The 20,352-nt window shown below is 44.6% G+C and overlaps 17 non-coding genes across 17 annotated transcripts; all 17 read right to left on the bottom strand.

Moving 5' to 3' along the window:
* Positions 1–755: 755 nt before the first annotated feature.
* Positions 756–827, bottom strand: trnae-uuc (transfer RNA glutamic acid (anticodon UUC)). Its single transcript has one exon. It is a non-coding gene; the product is annotated as a tRNA-Glu (tRNA).
* A 535-nt stretch (positions 828–1,362) lies between these two features.
* trnai-aau (transfer RNA isoleucine (anticodon AAU)) lies at positions 1,363–1,436 on the bottom strand. Its single transcript has one exon. It is a non-coding gene; the product is annotated as a tRNA-Ile (tRNA).
* Positions 1,437–3,018: 1,582 nt separating this feature from the next.
* Positions 3,019–3,090, bottom strand: trnae-uuc (transfer RNA glutamic acid (anticodon UUC)). The gene has a single exon. It is a non-coding gene; the product is annotated as a tRNA-Glu (tRNA).
* A 535-nt stretch (positions 3,091–3,625) lies between these two features.
* trnai-aau (transfer RNA isoleucine (anticodon AAU)) lies at positions 3,626–3,699 on the bottom strand. The gene has a single exon. It is a non-coding gene; the product is annotated as a tRNA-Ile (tRNA).
* A 2,186-nt stretch (positions 3,700–5,885) lies between these two features.
* Positions 5,886–5,959, bottom strand: trnai-aau (transfer RNA isoleucine (anticodon AAU)). Its single transcript has one exon. It is a non-coding gene; the product is annotated as a tRNA-Ile (tRNA).
* Positions 5,960–7,541: 1,582 nt separating this feature from the next.
* trnae-uuc (transfer RNA glutamic acid (anticodon UUC)) lies at positions 7,542–7,613 on the bottom strand. The gene has a single exon. It is a non-coding gene; the product is annotated as a tRNA-Glu (tRNA).
* A 531-nt stretch (positions 7,614–8,144) lies between these two features.
* trnai-aau (transfer RNA isoleucine (anticodon AAU)) lies at positions 8,145–8,218 on the bottom strand. Its single transcript has one exon. It is a non-coding gene; the product is annotated as a tRNA-Ile (tRNA).
* A 1,581-nt stretch (positions 8,219–9,799) lies between these two features.
* On the bottom strand, positions 9,800–9,871 carry trnae-uuc (transfer RNA glutamic acid (anticodon UUC)). Its single transcript has one exon. It is a non-coding gene; the product is annotated as a tRNA-Glu (tRNA).
* A 535-nt stretch (positions 9,872–10,406) lies between these two features.
* On the bottom strand, positions 10,407–10,480 carry trnai-aau (transfer RNA isoleucine (anticodon AAU)). Its single transcript has one exon. It is a non-coding gene; the product is annotated as a tRNA-Ile (tRNA).
* A 1,581-nt stretch (positions 10,481–12,061) lies between these two features.
* trnae-uuc (transfer RNA glutamic acid (anticodon UUC)) lies at positions 12,062–12,133 on the bottom strand. The gene has a single exon. It is a non-coding gene; the product is annotated as a tRNA-Glu (tRNA).
* A 535-nt stretch (positions 12,134–12,668) lies between these two features.
* trnai-aau (transfer RNA isoleucine (anticodon AAU)) lies at positions 12,669–12,742 on the bottom strand. The gene has a single exon. It is a non-coding gene; the product is annotated as a tRNA-Ile (tRNA).
* A 1,581-nt stretch (positions 12,743–14,323) lies between these two features.
* On the bottom strand, positions 14,324–14,395 carry trnae-uuc (transfer RNA glutamic acid (anticodon UUC)). The gene has a single exon. It is a non-coding gene; the product is annotated as a tRNA-Glu (tRNA).
* Positions 14,396–14,930: 535 nt separating this feature from the next.
* Positions 14,931–15,004, bottom strand: trnai-aau (transfer RNA isoleucine (anticodon AAU)). Its single transcript has one exon. It is a non-coding gene; the product is annotated as a tRNA-Ile (tRNA).
* Positions 15,005–16,587: 1,583 nt separating this feature from the next.
* trnae-uuc (transfer RNA glutamic acid (anticodon UUC)) lies at positions 16,588–16,659 on the bottom strand. Its single transcript has one exon. It is a non-coding gene; the product is annotated as a tRNA-Glu (tRNA).
* Positions 16,660–17,194: 535 nt separating this feature from the next.
* On the bottom strand, positions 17,195–17,268 carry trnai-aau (transfer RNA isoleucine (anticodon AAU)). Its single transcript has one exon. It is a non-coding gene; the product is annotated as a tRNA-Ile (tRNA).
* A 1,581-nt stretch (positions 17,269–18,849) lies between these two features.
* Positions 18,850–18,921, bottom strand: trnae-uuc (transfer RNA glutamic acid (anticodon UUC)). Its single transcript has one exon. It is a non-coding gene; the product is annotated as a tRNA-Glu (tRNA).
* Positions 18,922–19,456: 535 nt separating this feature from the next.
* Positions 19,457–19,530, bottom strand: trnai-aau (transfer RNA isoleucine (anticodon AAU)). The gene has a single exon. It is a non-coding gene; the product is annotated as a tRNA-Ile (tRNA).
* Between the last annotated feature and the right edge of the window lie 822 nt (positions 19,531–20,352).

Here is a 20,352-nt window from a genome sequence, read left to right as displayed (position 1 = left end):
CAACAGGCTCGATCTCACCGTCTTGAAGACACAGTGAAATATACTGGAGAGTTTATAACTGTTTGAGAACAAAAAATGTCAGTAACATACCCCGTTCTTTTCTCGACACTGATGGGCTGTGAAAGGGAGACCGGCCGAAGTCCCACTTAGCCGCACTGACCCCGAAGCAAGGTGAAATTCTAACAGGTTCAGTCCATAGCAGTGCTATGCTGAAGAGAGATAAGTGTCGCGAATAAAGGAGAGATTTAACAATACTGATGTTGAATGTCGGTTAGATCAATCACTCCATGAATTCACTGCTGGGAAATTCAGGGCTTGTAAATTGCCTGTGAACGCTAAACATAGCCAATGTGCAATATAGGAGGGGCCCAGGCCAAATGAATGCTCGGGATAAGTTATCATTGGCCATGTCCCAGGCATTCACTGATTCCAGTCTTGCACACGGAGCTAAGTTTAAAATGCTGAATATTTCCACACTGGCAATGCATTGACAGATGGTAAGCTAGAGTGATGTGCCGCAAAAATGTACACGGAAGGCTAAAGTTAGCCATGATTGGCAACATTTACGGTGTCAATCAGCACTTGTTGAGCGAGATCTCCTCATTTCCTGCTGACTTTAAAACGGAAGGCACAGAAGTGTATGTTGTATCACTGCAACGAATGATGCGCTGCTGATGGTTGGGGCAGCAAGAGTGCAATAAGCAGTAAATTTGTTCAGGAACAGCCTTGCAGTTCAAACGGCCGAAAATACATTGTACCCTGACCGGGAATCGAACCCGGGCCGCAGCGGTGAAAGCACCGAATCCTAACCACTAGACCACCAGGGAAGCTGCTGCACATTTGCTTGCCAACAAGCAGACAAACACAGTCTGTCCTGCTTGCTCCTTCCAAATTCTCACCATATTCGCGCCAGGAAAAACTGTTCGGAGCAAATGGCATTTTTTGTGGAGAGCACTACAGATATGTCCGCGCATCCACAGCATCACGTGCGGGTCGGCATCCACTGAAATCTATTTCATTCTGTCCTTTTCTCGGGATTTTTCACACTCGGTGCCGGGTGAACATTTCATTTGGTGTTTTTGTCCTGAACTGCAGTCTTTTGCCCATCTCCAGGCGACAGAACCGTTCTGTCTGTCTGTTTCTACTTTGGAGCATTTACAGGAACAGCCCTCCGGTTCATCGTTTATCAGCAAACCAAGAAACACAAATAAACAGAAAGATGTGCCTCTCAACCCCGTCGGCAAATGACTGTTATTCCAAATAATTCCCAACCCTTGGGATTCTGTGTGGATTTGTTTCATTATAAAGATTTGATTTTCAACGTGACCAAAAACCGAATAAAAATTATGAAAAACACTGGAATGGCCCGTACGGGGATCGAACCCGCGACCTTGGCGTTATTAGCACCACGCTCGAACCAACTGAGCTAACCGGCCACAAATTGTGTTTAAGTTGCGTGAAAGCTCAGTCTGCGGGGATTGTGTTTCCAACTCACACTGGGAGACAGATTTCCTGCATAAACATTGAACACATCACATCGCTTAAACATTGTTCACTGTTTATCTACAACACTGCGCAGAGTGCAAATAGAACGTAACAGAAAAAGAGCGCTAAATCTAAAAACAATTCACGTTGAAAATTATTATCACGCAACCGCTGAACAGCCCACTGTCCCGATATAAAATCAGCCATTACCCTTAGAATGAAGGGAACGCGAAATAACCAGAAATTGCTGAAACACGGGATTGAACCAGGAACCATCTGGATCTTAAGTCAAACGCCTTCCCAACTCAACTATTTCGGCGTGACAGTGAACGAAGCAAAGTTTTCTCACACCTTTTTGAAAGAAAACCTGACCCCGGATTGAATTGCCCCACCCACTCAGTCCTCATTTCGGGGCAATGGGTCCCAAACACATCTCAGAGCTCAGGTTGTGTTAATGTAAAGTATAATGATACCGAAAATCTTAATGCTCATGTTCCGTTATCACTGCCCACGACGCAGGCAGTGGTCCTGTACACGTTGCTAAGTTCTAAATGTGTATTTTTTCGCACTGGCAATGAATTACCTGATATCTGTGCTGTGATCAACTAGGTTTCTTCGGGTGATGTCGTGCAAGAACGTAATGGAAGCCTAATTATATTGGTGATTGTTCTCACACTGCAGTTAAATGTTGGCAAACTTACAGTGTCAATCAGCAATTCTAGTTCCACATTTTGATTTAATGTTCTGCTGAAGTGTTCAGAAAGAAACAAAGCTTGCACAACAGGCTCGATCTCACCGTCTTGAAGACACAGTGAAATATACTGGAGAGTTTATAACTGTTTGAGAACAAAAAATGTCAGTAACATACCCCGTTCTTTTCTCGACACTGATGGGCTGTGAAAGGGAGACCGGCCGAAGTCCCACTTAGCCGCACTGACCCCGAGGCAAGGTGAAATTCTAACAGGTTCAGTCCATAGCAGTGCTATGCTGAAGAGAGATAAGTGTCGCGAATAAAGGAGAGATTTAACAATACTGATGTTGAATGTCGGTTAGATCAATCACTCCATGAATTCACTGCTGGGAAATTCAGGGCTTGTAAATTGCCTGTGAACGCTAAACATAGCCAATGTGCAATATAGGAGGGGCCCAGGCCAAATGAATGCTCGGGATAAGTTATCATTGGCCATGTCCCAGGCATTCACTGATTCCAGTCTTGCACACGGAGCTAAGTTTAAAATGCTGAATATTTCCACACTGGCAATGCATTGACAGATGGTAAGCTAGAGTGATGTGCCGCAAAAATGTACACGGAAGGCTAAAGTTAGCCATGATTGGCAACATTTACGGTGTCAATCAGCACTTGTTGAGCGAGATCTCCTCATTTCCTGCTGACTTTAAAACGGAAGGCACAGAAGTGTATGCTGTATCACTGCAACGAATGATGCGCTGCTGATGGTTGGGGCAGCAAGAGTGCAATAAGCAGTAAATTTGTTCAGGAACAGCCTTGCAGTTCAAACGGCCGAAAATACATTGTACCCTGACCGGGAATCGAACCCGGGCCGCAGCGGTGAAAGCACCGAATCCTAACCACTAGACCACCAGGGAAGCTGCTGCACATTTGCTTGCCAACAAGCAGACAAACACAGTCTGTCCTGCTTGCTCCTTCCAAATTCTCACCATATTCGCGCCAGGAAAAACTGTTCGGAGCAAATGGCATTTTTTGTGGAGAGCACTACAGATATGTCCGCGCATCCACAGCATCACGTGCGGGTCGGCATCCACTGAAATCTATTTCATTCTGTCCTTTTCTCGGGATTTTTCACACTCGGTGCCGGGTGAACATTTCATTTGGTGTTTTTGTCCTGAACTGCAGTCTTTTGCCCATCTCCAGGCGACAGAACCGTTCTGTCTGTCTGTTTCTACTTTGGAGCATTTACAGGAACAGCCCTCCGGTTCATCGTTTATCAGCAAACCAAGAAACACAAATAAACAGAAAGATGTGCCTCTCAACCCCGTCGGCAAATGACTGTTATTCCAAATAATTCCCAACCCTTGGGATTCTGTGTGGATTTGTTTCATTATAAAGATTTGATTTTCAACGTGACCAAAAACCGAATAAAAATTATGAAAAACACTGGAATGGCCCGTACGGGGATCGAACCCGCGACCTTGGCGTTATTAGCACCACGCTCGAACCAACTGAGCTAACCGGCCACAAATTGTGTTTAAGTTGCGTGAAAGCTCAGTCTGCGGGGATTGTGTTTCCAACTCACACTGGGAGACAGATTTCCTGCATAAACATTGAACACATCACATCGCTTAAACATTGTTCACTGTTTATCTACAACACTGCGCAGAGTGTAAATAGAACGTAACAGAAAAAGAGCGCTAAATCTAAAAACAATTCACGTTGAAAATTATTATCACGCAACCGCTGAACAGCCCACTGTCCCGATATAAAATCAGCCATTACCCTTAGAATGAAGGGAACGCGAAATAACCAGAAATTGCTGAAACACGGGATTGAACCAGGAACCATCTGAATCTTAAGTCAAACGCCTTCCCCACTCAACTATTTCGGCGTGACAGTGAACGAAGCAAAGTTTTCTCACACCTTTTTGAAAGAAAACCTGACCCCGGAATGAATTGCCACACCCACTCAGTCCTCATTTCGGGGCAATGGGTCCCAAACACATCTCAGAGCTCAGGTTGTGTTAATGTAAAGTATAATGATACCGAAAATCTTAATGCTCATGTTCCGTTATCACTGCCCACGATGCAGGCAGTGGTCTTGTACACGTTGCTAAGTTCAAAATGTGTATTTTTTCGCACTGGCAATGAATTAACTGATATCTGTGCTGTGATCAACTAGGTTTCTTAGGGTGATGTTGTGCAAGAACGTAATGGAAGCCTAATTATATTGGTGATTGTTCTCACACTGCAGTTAAATGTTGGCAAACTTACAGTGTCAATCAGCAATTCTAGTTCCACATGTTGATTTAATGTTCTGCTGAAGTGTTCATAAAGAAACAAAGCTTGCACAACAGGCTCGATCTCACCGTCTTGAAGACACAGTGAAATATACTGGAGAGTTTATAACTGTTTGAGAACATAAAATGTCAGTAACATACCCCGTTCTTTTCTCGACACTGATGGGCTGTGAAAGGGAGACCGGCCGAAGTCCCACTTACCCGCACTGACCCCGAGGCAAGGTGAAATTCTAACTGGTTCAGTCCATAGCAGTGCTATGCTGAAGAGAGATAAGTGTCGCGAATAAAGGAGAGATTAAACAATACTGATGTTGAATGTCGGTTAGATCAATCACTCCATGAATTCACTGCTGGGAAATTCAGGGCTTGTAAATTGCCTGTGAACGCTAAACATAGCCAATGTGCAATGTAGGAGGGGCCCAGGCCAAATGAATGCTCGGGATAAATTATCAGTGGCCATGGCCCAGGCATTCACTGATTCCAGTCTTGCACACGGAGCTAAGTTTAAAATGCTGAATATTTCCACACTGGCAATGCATTGACAGATGGTAAGCTAGAGTGATGTGCCGCAAAAATGTACACGGAAGGCTAAAGTTAGCCATGATTGGCAACATTTATGGTGTCAAAAAGCACTTGTTGAGCGAGATCTCCTCATTTCCTGCTGACTTTAAAACGGAAGGCACAGAAGTGTATGCTGTATCACTGCAACGAATGATGCGCTGCTGATGGTTGGGGCAGCAAGAGTGCAATGAGCTGTAAATTTGTTCAGGAACAGCCTTGCAGTTCAAACGGCCGAAAATACATTGTACCCTGACCGGGAATCGAACCCGGGCCGCAGCGGTGGAAGCGCCGAATCCTAACCACTAGACCACCAGGGAAGCTGCTGCACATTTGCTTGCCAACATACAGACCAACACAGTCTGTCCTGCTTGCTCCTTCCAAAATCTCACCATATTCGCGCCAGGAAAAACTGTTCGGAGAAAATGGCATTTTTTGTGGAGAGCACTACAGATATGTCCGCGCATCCACAGCATCACGTGCGGGTCGGCATCCACTGAAATCTATTTCATTCTGTCCTTTTCTAGGGATTTTTCACACTCGGTGCCGGGTGAACATTTCATTTGGTGTTTTTGTGCTGAACTGCAGTCTTTTGCCCATCTCCAGGCGACAGAACCGTTCTGTCTGTCTGTTTCTACTTTGGAGCATTTATAGGAACAGGCCTCCGGTTCATCGTTTATCAGCAAACCAAGAAACACAAATAAACAGAAAGATGTGCCTCTCAACCCCGTCGGCAAATGACTGTTATTCTCAAATAATTCCCAACCCTTGGGATTCTGTGATGGATTTGTTTCATTATAAAGATTTTCAACGTGACCAAAAACCGAATAAAAATTATGAAAAACACTGGAATGGCCCGTACGGGGATCGAACCCGCGACCTTGGCGTTATTAGCACCACGCTCTAACCAACTGAGCTAACCGGCCACAAATTGTGTTAACGTTGCGTGAAAGCTCAGTCTGCGGGGATTGTGTTTCCAACTCACACTGGGAGACAGATTTCCTGCATAAACATTGAACACATCACATCGCTTAAACATTGTTCACTGTTCATCTACAACACTGCGCAGAGTGCAAATAGAACGTAACAGAAAAAGAGCGCTAAATCTAAAAACAATTCACGTTGAAAATTATTATCACGCAACCGCTGAACAGCCCACTGTCCCGATATAAAATCAGCCATTACCCTTAGAATGAAGGGAACGCGAAATAACCAGAAATTGCTGAAACACGGGATTGAACCAGGAACCATCTGGATCTTAAGTCAAACGCCTTCCCAACTCAACTATTTCGGCGTGACAGTGAACGAAGCAAAGTTTTCTCACACCTTTTTGAAAGAAAACCTGACCCCGGATTGAATTGCCCCACCCACTCAGTCCTGATTTCGGGGCAATGGGTCCCAAACACATCTCAGAGCTCAGGTTGTGTTAATGTAAAGTATAATGATACCGAAAATCTTAATGCTCATGTTCCGTTATCACTGCCCACGACGCAGGCAGTGGTCCTGTACACGTTGCTAAGTTCTAAATGTGTATTTTTTCGCACTGGCAATGAATTAACTGATATCTGTGCTGTGATCAACTAGGTTTCTTCGGGTGATGTCGTGCAAGAACGTAATGGAAGCCTAATTATATTGGTGATTGTTCTCACACTGCAGTTAAATGTTGGCAAACTTACAGTGTCAATCAGCAATTCTAGTTCCACATGTTGATTTAATGTTCTGCTGAAGTGTTCAGAAAGAAACAAAGCTTGCACAACAGGCTCGATCTCACCGTCTTGAAGACACAGTGAAATATACTGGAGAGTTTATAACTGTTTGAGAACAAAAAATGTCAGTAACATACCCCGTTCTTTTCTCGACACTGATGGGCTGTGAAAGGGAGACCGGCCGAAGTCCCACTTAGCCGCACTGACCCCGAGGCAAGGTGAAATTCTAACAGGTTCAGTCCATAGCAGTGCTATGCTGAAGAGAGATAAGTGTCGCGAATAAAGGAGAGATTTAACAATACTGATGTTGAATGTCGGTTAGATCAATCACTCCATGAATTCACTGCTGGGAAATTCAGGGCTTGTAAATTGCCTGTGAACGCTTAACATAGCCAATGTGCAATATAGGAGGGGCCCAGGCCAAATGAATGCTCGGGATAAGTTATCATTGGCCATGTCCCAGGCATTCACTGATTCCAGTCTTGCACACGGAGCTAAGTTTAAAATGCTGAATATTTCCACACTGGCAATGCATTGACAGATGGTAAGCTAGAGTGATGTGCCGCAAAAATGTACACGGAAGGCTAAAGTTAGCCATGATTGGCAACATTTACGGTGTCAATCAGCACTTGTTGAGCGAGATCTCCTCATTTCCTGCTGACTTTAAAACGGAAGGCACAGAAGTGTATGCTGTATCACTGCAACGAATGATGCGCTGCTGATGGTTGGGGCAGCAAGAGTGCAATAAGCTATAAATTTGTTCAGGAACAGCCTTGCAGTTCAAACGGCCGAAAATACATTGTACCCTGACCGGGAATCGAACCCGGGCCGCAGCGGTGAAAGCACCGAATCCTAACCACTAGACCACCAGGGAAGCTGCTGCACATTTGCTTGCCAACAAGCAGACAAACACAGTCTGTCCTGCTTGCTCCTTCCAAATTCTCACCATATTCGCGCCAGGAAAAACTGTTCGGAGCAAATGGCATTTTTTGTGGAGAGCACTACAGATATGTCCGCGCATCCACAGCATCACGTGCGGGTCGGCATCCACTGAAATCTATTTCATTCTGTCCTTTTCTCGGGATTTTTCACACTCGGTGCCGGGTGAACATTTCATTTGGTGTTTTTGTCCTGAACTGCAGTCTTTTGCCCATCTCCAGGCGACAGAACCGTTCTGTCTGTCTGTTTCTACTTTGGAGCATTTACAGGAACAGCCCTCCGGTTCATCGTTTATCAGCAAACCAAGAAACACAAATAAACAGAAAGATGTGCCTCTCAACCCCGTCGGCAAATGACTGTTATTCCAAATAATTCCCAACCCTTGGGATTCTGTGATGGATTTGTTTCATTATAAAGATTTTCAACGTGACCAAAAACCGAATAAAAATTATGAAAAACACTGGAATGGCCCGTACGGGGATCGAACCCGCGACCTTGGCGTTATTAGCACCACGCTCTAACCAACTGAGCTAACCGGCCACAAATTGTGTTAACGTTGCGTGAAAGCTCAGTCTGCGGGGATTGTGTTTCCAACTCACACTGGGAGACAGATTTCCTGCATAAACATTGAACACATCACATCGCTTAAACATTGTTCACTGTTCATCTACAACACTGCGCAGAGTGCAAATAGAACGTAACAGAAAAAGAGCGCTAAATCTAAAAACAATTCACGTTGAAAATTATTATCACGCAACCGCTGAACAGCCCACTGTCCCGATATAAAATCAGCCATTACCCTTAGAATGAAGGGAACGCGAAATAACCAGAAATTGCTGAAACACGGGATTGAACCAGGAACCATCTGGATCTTAAGTCAAACGCCTTCCCAACTCAACTATTTCGGCGTGACAGTGAACGAAGCAAAGTTTTCTCACACCCTTTTGAAAGAAAACCTGACCCCGGATTGAATTGCCCCACCCACTCAGTCCTCATTTCGGGGCAATGGGTCCCAAACACATCTCAGAGCTCAGGTTGTGTTAATGTAAAGTATAATGATACCGAAAATCTTAATGCTCATGTTCCGTTATCACTGCCCACGACGCAGGCAGTGGTCCTGTACACGTTGCTATTTCTAAATGTGTATTTTTTCGCACTGGCAATGAATTACCTGATATCTGTGCTGTGATCAACTAGGTTTCTTCGGGTGATGTCGTGCAAGAACGTAATGGAAGCCTAATTATATTGGTGATTGTTCTCACACTGCAGTTAAATGTTGGCAAACTTACAGTGTCAATCAGCAATTCTAGTTCCACATGTTGATTTAATGTTCTGCTGAAGTGTTCAGAAAGAAACAAAGCTTGCACAACAGGCTCGATCTCACCGTCTTGAAGACACAGTGAAATATACTGGAGAGTTTATAACTGTTTGAGAACAAAAAATGTCAGTAACATACCCCGTTCTTTTCTCGACACTGATGGGCTGTGAAAGGGAGACCGGCCGAAGTCCCACTTAGCCGCACTGACCCCGAGGCAAGGTGAAATTCTAACAGGTTCAGTCCATAGCAGTGCTATGCTGAAGAGAGATAAGTGTCGCGAATAAAGGAGAGATTTAACAATACTGATGTTGAATGTCGGTTAGATCAATCACTCCATGAATTCACTGCTGGGAAATTCAGGGCTTGTAAATTGCCTGTGAACGCTAAACATAGCCAATGTGCAATATAGGAGGGGCCCAGGCCAAATGAATGCTCGGGATAAGTTATCATTGGCCATGTCCCAGGCATTCACTGATTCCAGTCTTGCACACGGAGCTAAGTTTAAAATGCTGAATATTTCCACACTGGCAATGCATTGACAGATGGTAAGCTAGAGTGATGTGCCGCAAAAATGTACACGGAAGGCTAAAGTTAGCCATGATTGGCAACATTTACGGTGTCAATCAGCACTTGTTGAGCGAGATCTCCTCATTTCCTGCTGACTTTAAAACGGAAGGCACAGAAGTGTATGCTGTATCACTGCAACGAATGATGCGCTGCTGATGGTTGGGGCAGCAAGAGTGCAATAAGCAGTAAATTTGTTCAGGAACAGCCTTGCAGTTCAAACGGCCGAAAATACATTGTACCCTGACCGGGAATCGAACCCGGGCCGCAGCGGTGAAAGCACCGAATCCTAACCACTAGACCACCAGGGAAGCTGCTGCACATTTGCTTGCCAACAAGCAGACAAACACAGTCTGTCCTGCTTGCTCCTTCCAAATTCTCACCATATTCGCGCCAGGAAAAACTGTTCGGAGCAAATGGCATTTTTTGTGGAGAGCACTACAGATATGTCCGCGCATCCACAGCATCACGTGCGGGTCGGCATCCACTGAAATCTATTTCATTCTGTCCTTTTCTCGGGATTTTTCACACTCGGTGCCGGGTGAACATTTCATTTGGTGTTTTTGTCCTGAACTGCAGTCTTTTGCCCATCTCCAGGCGACAGAACCGTTCTGTCTGTCTGTTTCTACTTTGGAGCATTTACAGGAACAGCCCTCCGGTTCATCGTTTATCAGCAAACCAAGAAACACAAATAAACAGAAAGATGTGCCTCTCAACCCCGTCGGCAAATGACTGTTATTCCAAATAATTCCCAACCCTTGGGATTCTGTGTGGATTTGTTTCATTATAAAGATTTGATTTTCAACGTGACCAAAAACCGAATAAAAATTATGAAAAACACTGGAATGGCCCGTACGGGGATCGAACCCGCGACCTTGGCGTTATTAGCACCACGCTCTAACCAACTGAGCTAACCGGCCACAAATTGTGTTAACGTTGCGTGAAAGCTCAGTCTGCGGGGATTGTGTTTCCAACTCACACTGGGAGACAGATTTCCTGCATAAACATTGAACACATCACATCGCTTATACATTGTTCACTGTTCATCTACAACACTGCGCAGAGTGCAAATAGAACGTAACAGAAAAAGAGCGCTAAATCTAAAAACAATTCACGTTGAAAATTATTATCACGCAACCGCTGAACAGCCCACTGTCCCGATATAAAATCAGCCATTACCCTTAGAATGAAGGGAACGCGAAATAACCAGAAATTGCTGAAACACGGGATTGAACCAGGAACCATCTGGATCTTAAGTCAAACGCCTTCCCAACTCAACTATTTCGGCGTGACAGTGAACGAAGCAAAGTTTTCTCACACCCTTTTGAAAGAAAACCTGACCCCGGATTGAATTGCCCCACCCACTCAGTCCTCATTTCGGGGCAATGGGTCCCAAACACATCTCAGAGCTCAGGTTGTGTTAATGTAAAGTATAATGATACCGAAAATCTTAATGCTCATGTTCCGTTATCACTGCCCACGACGCAGGCAGTGGTCCTGTACACGTTGCTATTTCTAAATGTGTATTTTTTCGCACTGGCAATGAATTACCTGATATCTGTGCTGTGATCAACTAGGTTTCTTCGGGTGATGTCGTGCAAGAACGTAATGGAATCCTAATTATATTGGTGATTGTTCTCACACTGCAGTTAAATGTTGGCAAACTTACAGTGTCAATCAGCAATTCTAGTTCCACATGTTGATTTAATGTTCTGCTGAAGTGTTCAGAAAGAAACAAAGCTTGCACAACAGGCTCGATCTCACCGTCTTGAAGACACAGTGAAATATACTGGAGAGTTTATAACTGTTTGAGAACAAAAAATGTCAGTAACATACCCCGTTCTTTTCTCGACACTGATGGGCTGTGAAAGGGAGACCGGCCGAAGTCCCACTTAGCCGCACTGACCCCGAGGCAAGGTGAAATTCTAACAGGTTCAGTCCATAGCAGTGCTATGCTGAAGAGAGATAAGTGTCGCGAATAAAGGAGAGATTTAACAATACTGATGTTGAATGTCGGTTAGATCAATCACTCCATGAATTCACTGCTGGGAAATTCAGGGCTTGTAAATTGCCTGTGAACGCTAAACATAGCCAATGTGCAATATAGGAGGGGCCCAGGCCAAATGAATGCTCGGGATAAGTTATCATTGGCCATGTCCCAGGCATTCACTGATTCCAGTCTTGCACACGGAGCTAAGTTTAAAATGCTGAATATTTCCACACTGGCAATGCATTGACAGATGGTAAGCTAGAGTGATGTGCCGCAAAAATGTACACGGAAGGCTAAAGTTAGCCATGATTGGCAACATTTACGGTGTCAATCAGCACTTGTTGAGCGAGATCTCCTCATTTCCTGCTGACTTTAAAACGGAAGGCACAGAAGTGTATGCTGTATCACTGCAACGAATGATGCGCTGCTGATGGTTGGGGCAGCAAGAGTGCAATAAGCAGTAAATTTGTTCAGGAACAGCCTTGCAGTTCAAACGGCCGAAAATACATTGTACCCTGACCGGGAATCGAACCCGGGCCGCAGCGGTGAAAGCACCGAATCCTAACCACTAGACCACCAGGGAAGCTGCTGCACATTTGCTTGCCAACAAGCAGACAAACACAGTCTGTCCTGCTTGCTCCTTCCAAATTCTCACCATATTCGCGCCAGGAAAAACTGTTCGGAGCAAATGGCATTTTTTGTGGAGAGCACTACAGATATGTCCGCGCATCCACAGCATCACGTGCGGGTCGGCATCCACTGAAATCTATTTCATTCTGTCCTTTTCTCGGGATTTTTCACACTCGGTGCCGGGTGAACATTTCATTTGGTGTTTTTGTCCTGAACTGCAGTCTTTTGCCCATCTCCAGGCGACAGAACCGTTCTGTCTGTCTGTTTCTACTTTGGAGCATTTACAGGAACAGCCCTCCGGTTCATCGTTTATCAGCAAACCAAGAAACACAAATAAACAGAAAGATGTGCCTCTCAACCCCGTCGGCAAATGACTGTTATTCCAAATAATTCCCAACCCTTGGGATTCTGTGTGGATTTGTTTCATTATAAAGATTTGATTTTCAACGTGACCAAAAACCGAATAAAAATTATGAAAAACACTGGAATGGCCCGTACGGGGATCGAACCCGCGACCTTGGCGTTATTAGCACCACGCTCGAACCAACTGAGCTAACCGGCCACAAATTGTGTTAACGTTGCGTGAAAGCTCAGTCTGCGGGGATTGTGTTTCCAACTCACACTGGGAGACAGATTTCCTGCATAAACATTGAACACATCACATCGCTTATACATTGTTCACTGTTCATCTACAACACTGCGCAGAGTGCAAATAGAACGTAACAGAAAAAGAGCGCTAAATCTAAAAACAATTCACGTTGAAAATTATTATCACGCAACCGCTGAACAGCCCACTGTCCCGATATAAAATCAGCCATTACCCTTAGAATGAAGGGAACGCGAAATAACCAGAAATTGCTGAAACACGGGATTGAACCAGGAACCATCTGGATCTTAAGTCAAACGCCTTCCCAACTCAACTATTTCGGCGTGACAGTGAACGAAGCAAAGTTTTCTCACACCCTTTTGAAAGAAAACCTGACCCCGGATTGAATTGCCCCACCCACTCAGTCCTCATTTCGGGGCAATGGGTCCCAAACACATCTCAGAGCTCAGGTTGTGTTAATGTAAAGTATAATGATACCGAAAATCTTAATGCTCATGTTCCGTTATCACTGCCCACGACGCAGGCAGTGGTCCTGTACACGTTGCTATTTCTAAATGTGTATTTTTTCGCACTGGCAATGAATTACCTGATATCTGTGCTGTGATCAACTAGGTTTCTTCGGGTGATGTCGTGCAAGAACGTAATGGAATCCTAATTATATTGGTGATTGTTCTCACACTGCAGTTAAATGTTGGCAAACTTACAGTGTCAATCAGCAATTCTAGTTCCACATGTTGATTTAATGTTCTGCTGAAGTGTTCAGAAAGAAACAAAGCTTGCACAACAGGCTCGATCTCACCGTCTTGAAGACACAGTGAAATATACTGGAGAGTTTATAACTGTTTGAGAACAAAAAATGTCAGTAACATACCCCGTTCTTTTCTCGACACTGATGGGCTGTGAAAGGGAGACCGGCCGAAGTCCCACTTAGCCGCACTGACCCCGAGGCAAGGTGAAATTCTAACAGGTTCAGTCCATAGCAGTGCTATGCTGAAGAGAGATAAGTGTCGCGAATAAAGGAGAGATTTAACAATACTGATGTTGAATGTCGGTTAGATCAATCACTCCATGAATTCACTGCTGGGAAATTCAGGGCTTGTAAATTGCCTGTGAACGCTAAACATAGCCAATGTGCAATATAGGAGGGGCCCAGGCCAAATGAATGCTCGGGATAAGTTATCATTGGCCATGTCCCAGGCATTCACTGATTCCAGTCTTGCACACGGAGCTAAGTTTAAAATGCTGAATATTTCCACACTGGCAATGCATTGACAGATGGTAAGCTAGAGTGATGTGCCGCAAAAATGTACACGGAAGGCTAAAGTTAGCCATGATTGGCAACATTTACGGTGTCAATCAGCACTTGTTGAGCGAGATCTCCTCATTTCCTGCTGACTTTAAAACGGAAGGCACAGAAGTGTATGCTGTATCACTGCAACGAATGATGCGCTGCTGATGGTTGGGGCAGCAAGAGTGCAATAAGCAGTAAATTTGTTCAGGAACAGCCTTGCAGTTCAAACGGCCGAAAATACATTGTACCCTGACCGGGAATCGAACCCGGGCCGCAGCGGTGAAAGCACCGAATCCTAACCACTAGACCACCAGGGAAGCTGCTGCACATTTGCTTGCCAACAAGCAGACAAACACAGTCTGTCCTGCTTGCTCCTTCCAAATTCTCACCATATTCGCGCCAGGAAAAACTGTTCGGAGCAAATGGCATTTTTTGTGGAGAGCACTACAGATATGTCCGCGCATCCACAGCATCACGTGCGGGTCGGCATCCACTGAAATCTATTTCATTCTGTCCTTTTCTCGGGATTTTTCACACTCGGTGCCGGGTGAACATTTCATTTGGTGTTTTTGTCCTGAACTGCAGTCTTTTGCCCATCTCCAGGCGACAGAACCGTTCTGTCTGTCTGTTTCTACTTTGGAGCATTTACAGGAACAGCCCTCCGGTTCATCGTTTATCAGCAAACCAAGAAACACAAATAAACAGAAAGATGTGCCTCTCAACCCCGTCGGCAAATGACTGTTATTCCAAATAATTCCCAACCCTTGGGATTCTGTGTGGATTTGTTTCATTATAAAGATTTGATTTTCAACGTGACCAAAAACCGAATAAAAATTATGAAAAACACTGGAATGGCCCGTACGGGGATCGAACCCGCGACCTTGGCGTTATTAGCACCACGCTCGAACCAACTGAGCTAACCGGCCACAAATTGTGTTTAAGTTGCGTGAAAGCTCAGTCTGCGGGGATTGTGTTTCCAACTCACACTGGGAGACAGATTTCCTGCATAAACATTGAACACATCACATCGCTTAAACATTGTTCACTGTTTATCTACAACACTGCGCAGAGTGTAAATAGAACGTAACAGAAAAAGAGCGCTAAATCTAAAAACAATTCACGTTGAAAATTATTATCACGCAACCGCTGAACAGCCCACTGTCCCGATATAAAATCAGCCATTACCCTTAGAATGAAGGGAACGCGAAATAACCAGAAATTGCTGAAACACGGGATTGAACCAGGAACCATCTGAATCTTAAGTCAAACGCCTTCCCCACTCAACTATTTCGGCGTGACAGTGAGCGAAGCAAAGTTTTCTCACACCTTTTTGAAAGAAAACCTGACCCCGGAATGAATTGCCACACCCACTCAGTCCTCATTTCGGGGCAATGGGTCCCAAACACATCTCAGAGCTCAGGTTGTGTTAATGTAAAGTATAATGATACCGAAAATCTTAATGCTCATGTTCCGTTATCACTGCCCACGATGCAGGCAGTGGTCTTGTACACGTTGCTAAGTTCAAAATGTGTATTTTTTCGCACTGGCAATGAATTAACTGATATCTGTGCTGTGATCAACTAGGTTTCTTAGGGTGATGTTGTGCAAGAACGTAATGGAAGCCTAATTATATTGGTGATTGTTCTCACACTGCAGTTAAATGTTGGCAAACTTACAGTGTCAATCAGCAATTCTAGTTCCACATGTTGATTTAATGTTCTGCTGAAGTGTTCATAAAGAAACAAAGCTTGCACAACAGGCTCGATCTCACCGTCTTGAAGACAAAGTGAAATATAATGGAGAGTTTATAACTGTTTGAGAACATAAAATGTCAGTAACATACCCCGTTCTTTTCTCGACACTGATGGGCTGTGAAAAGGGAGACCGGCCGAAGTCCCACTTACCCGCACTGACCCCGAGGCAAGGTGAAATTCTAACTGGTTCAGTCCATAGCAGTGCTATGCTGAAGAGAGATAAGTGTCGCGAATAAAGGAGAGATTAAACAATACTGATGTTGAATGTCGGTTAGATCAATCACTCCATGAATTCACTGCTGGGAAATTCAGGGCTTGTAAATTGCCTGTGAACGCTAAACATAGCCAATGTGCAATGTAGGAGGGGCCCAGGCCAAATGAATGCTCGGGATAAATTATCAGTGGCCATGGCCCAGGCATTCACTGATTCCAGTCTTGCACACGGAGCTAAGTTTAAAATGCTGAATATTTCCACACTGGCAATGCATTGACAGATGGTAAGCTAGAGTGATGTGCCGCAAAAATGTACACGGAAGGCTAAAGTTAGCCATGATTGGCAACATTTATGGTGTCAATCAGCACTTGTTGAGCGAGATCTCCTCATTTCCTGCTGACTTTAAAACGGAAGGCACAGAAGTGTATGCTGTATCACTGCAACGAATGATGCGCTGCTGATGGTTGGGGCAGCAAGAGTGCAATAAGCAGTAAATTTGTTCAGGAACAGCCTTGCAGTTCAAACGGCCGAAAATACATTGTACCCTGACCGGGAATCGAACCCGGGCCGCAGCGGTGAAAGCACCGAATCCTAACCACTAGACCACCAGGGAAGCTGCTGCACATTTGCTTGCCAACAAGCAGACAAACACAGTCTGTCCTGCTTGCTCCTTCCAAATTCTCACCATATTCGCGCCAGGAAAAACTGTTCGGAGCAAATGGCATTTTTTGTGGAGAGCACTACAGATATGTCCGCGCATCCACAGCATCACGTGCGGGTCGGCATCCACTGAAATCTATTTCATTCTGTCCTTTTCTCGGGATTTTTCACACTCGGTGCCGGGTGAACATTTCATTTGGTGTTTTTGTCCTGAACTGCAGTCTTTTGCCCATCTCCAGGCGACAGAACCGTTCTGTCTGTCTGTTTCTACTTTGGAGCATTTACAGGAACAGCCCTCCGGTTCATCGTTTATCAGCAAACCAAGAAACACAAATAAACAGAAAGATGTGCCTCTCAACCCCGTCGGCAAATGACTGTTATTCCAAATAATTCCCAACCCTTGGGATTCTGTGTGGATTTGTTTCATTATAAAGATTTGATTTTCAACGTGACCAAAAACCGAATAAAAATTATGAAAAACACTGGAATGGCCCGTACGGGGATCGAACCCGCGACCTTGGCGTTATTAGCACCACGCTCTAACCAACTGAGCTAACCGGCCACAAATTGTGTTAACGTTGCGTGAAAGCTCAGTCTGCGGGGATTGTGTTTCCAACTCACACTGGGAGACAGATTTCCTGCATAAACATTGAACACATCACATCGCTTATACATTGTTCACTGTTCATCTACAACACTGCGCAGAGTGCAAATAGAACGTAACAGAAAAAGAGCGCTAAATCTAAAAACAATTCACGTTGAAAATTATTATCACGCAACCGCTGAACAGCCCACTGTCCCGATATAAAATCAGCCATTACCCTTAGAATGAAGGGAACGCGAAATAACCAGAAATTGCTGAAACACGGGATTGAACCAGGAACCATCTGGATCTTAAGTCAAACGCCTTCCCAACTCAACTATTTCGGCGTGACAGTGAACGAAGCAAAGTTTTCTCACACCCTTTTGAAAGAAAACCTGACCCCGGATTGAATTGCCCCACCCACTCAGTCCTCATTTCGGGGCAATGGGTCCCAAACACATCTCAGAGCTCAGGTTGTGTTAATGTAAAGTATAATGATACCGAAAATCTTAATGCTCATGTTCCGTTATCACTGCCCACGACGCAGGCAGTGGTCCTGTACACGTTGCTATTTCTAAATGTGTATTTTTTCGCACTGGCAATGAATTACCTGATATCTGTGCTGTGATCAACTAGGTTTCTTCGGGTGATGTCGTGCAAGAACGTAATGGAATCCTAATTATATTGGTGATTGTTCTCACACTGCAGTTAAATGTTGGCAAACTTACAGTGTCAATCAGCAATTCTAGTTCCACATGTTGATTTAATGTTCTGCTGAAGTGTTCAGAAAGAAACAAAGCTTGCACAACAGGCTCGATCTCACCGTCTTGAAGACACAGTGAAATATACTGGAGAGTTTATAACTGTTTGAGAACAAAAAATGTCAGTAACATACCCCGTTCTTTTCTCGACACTGATGGGCTGTGAAAGGGAGACCGGCCGAAGTCCCACTTAGCCGCACTGACCCCGAGGCAAGGTGAAATTCTAACAGGTTCAGTCCATAGCAGTGCTATGCTGAAGAGAGATAAGTGTCGCGAATAAAGGAGAGATTTAACAATACTGATGTTGAATGTCGGTTAGATCAATCACTCCATGAATTCACTGCTGGGAAATTCAGGGCTTGTAAATTGCCTGTGAACGCTAAACATAGCCAATGTGCAATATAGGAGGGGCCCAGGCCAAATGAATGCTCGGGATAAGTTATCATTGGCCATGTCCCAGGCATTCACTGATTCCAGTCTTGCACACGGAGCTAAGTTTAAAATGCTGAATATTTCCACACTGGCAATGCATTGACAGATGGTAAGCTAGAGTGATGTGCCGCAAAAATGTACACGGAAGGCTAAAGTTAGCCATGATTGGCAACATTTACGGTGTCAATCAGCACTTGTTGAGCGAGATCTCCTCATTTCCTGCTGACTTTAAAACGGAAGGCACAGAAGTGTATGCTGTATCACTGCAACGAATGATGCGCTGCTGATGGTTGGGGCAGCAAGAGTGCAATAAGCAGTAAATTTGTTCAGGAACAGCCTTGCAGTTCAAACGGCCGAAAATACATTGTACCCTGACCGGGAATCGAACCCGGGCCGCAGCGGTGAAAGCACCGAATCCTAACCACTAGACCACCAGGGAAGCTGCTGCACATTTGCTTGCCAACAAGCAGACAAACACAGTCTGTCCTGCTTGCTCCTTCCAAATTCTCACCATATTCGCGCCAGGAAAAACTGTTCGGAGCAAATGGCATTTTTTGTGGAGAGCACTACAGATATGTCCGCGCATCCACAGCATCACGTGCGGGTCGGCATCCACTGAAATCTATTTCATTCTGTCCTTTTCTCGGGATTTTTCACACTCGGTGCCGGGTGAACATTTCATTTGGTGTTTTTGTCCTGAACTGCAGTCTTTTGCCCATCTCCAGGCGACAGAACCGTTCTGTCTGTCTGTTTCTACTTTGGAGCATTTACAGGAACAGCCCTCCGGTTCATCGTTTATCAGCAAACCAAGAAACACAAATAAACAGAAAGATGTGCCTCTCAACCCCGTCGGCAAATGACTGTTATTCCAAATAATTCCCAACCCTTGGGATTCTGTGTGGATTTGTTTCATTATAAAGATTTGATTTTCAACGTGACCAAAAACCGAATAAAAATTATGAAAAACACTGGAATGGCCCGTACGGGGATCGAACCCGCGACCTTGGCGTTATTAGCACCACGCTCGAACCAACTGAGCTAACCGGCCACAAATTGTGTTTAAGTTGCGTGAAAGCTCAGTCTGCGGGGATTGTGTTTCCAACTCACACTGGGAGACAGATTTCCTGCATAAACATTGAACACATCACATCGCTTAAACATTGTTCACTGTTTATCTACAACACTGCGCAGAGTGTAAATAGAACGTAACAGAAAAAGAGCGCTAAATCTAAAAACAATTCACGTTGAAAATTATTATCACGCAACCGCTGAACAGCCCACTGTCCCGATATAAAATCAGCCATTACCCTTAGAATGAAGGGAACGCGAAATAACCAGAAATTGCTGAAACACGGGATTGAACCAGGAACCATCTGAATCTTAAGTCAAACGCCTTCCCCACTCAACTATTTCGGCGTGACAGTGAACGAAGCAAAGTTTTCTCACACCTTTTTGAAAGAAAACCTGACCCCGGAATGAATTGCCACACCCACTCAGTCCTCATTTCGGGGCAATGGGTCCCAAACACATCTCAGAGCTCAGGTTGTGTTAATGTAAAGTATAATGATACCGAAAATCTTAATGCTCATGTTCCGTTATCACTGCCCACGATGCAGGCAGTGGTCTTGTACACGTTGCTAAGTTCAAAATGTGTATTTTTTCGCACTGGCAATGAATTAACTGATATCTGTGCTGTGATCAACTAGGTTTCTTAGGGTGATGTTGTGCAAGAACGTAATGGAAGCCTAATTATATTGGTGATTGTTCTCACACTGCAGTTAAATGTTGGCAAACTTACAGTGTCAATCAGCAATTCTAGTTCCACATGTTGATTTAATGTTCTGCTGAAGTGTTCATAAAGAAACAAAGC

The sequence above is a fragment of the Pristiophorus japonicus genome, unplaced genomic scaffold, assembly GCF_044704955.1.
Source record: "Pristiophorus japonicus isolate sPriJap1 unplaced genomic scaffold, sPriJap1.hap1 HAP1_SCAFFOLD_81, whole genome shotgun sequence".
Lineage (NCBI taxonomy): Eukaryota > Metazoa > Chordata > Chondrichthyes > Pristiophoridae > Pristiophorus > Pristiophorus japonicus.
Note: the sequence above shows the minus strand (reverse complement) of the source record. Positions and strands in the feature narration are given on the sequence as shown.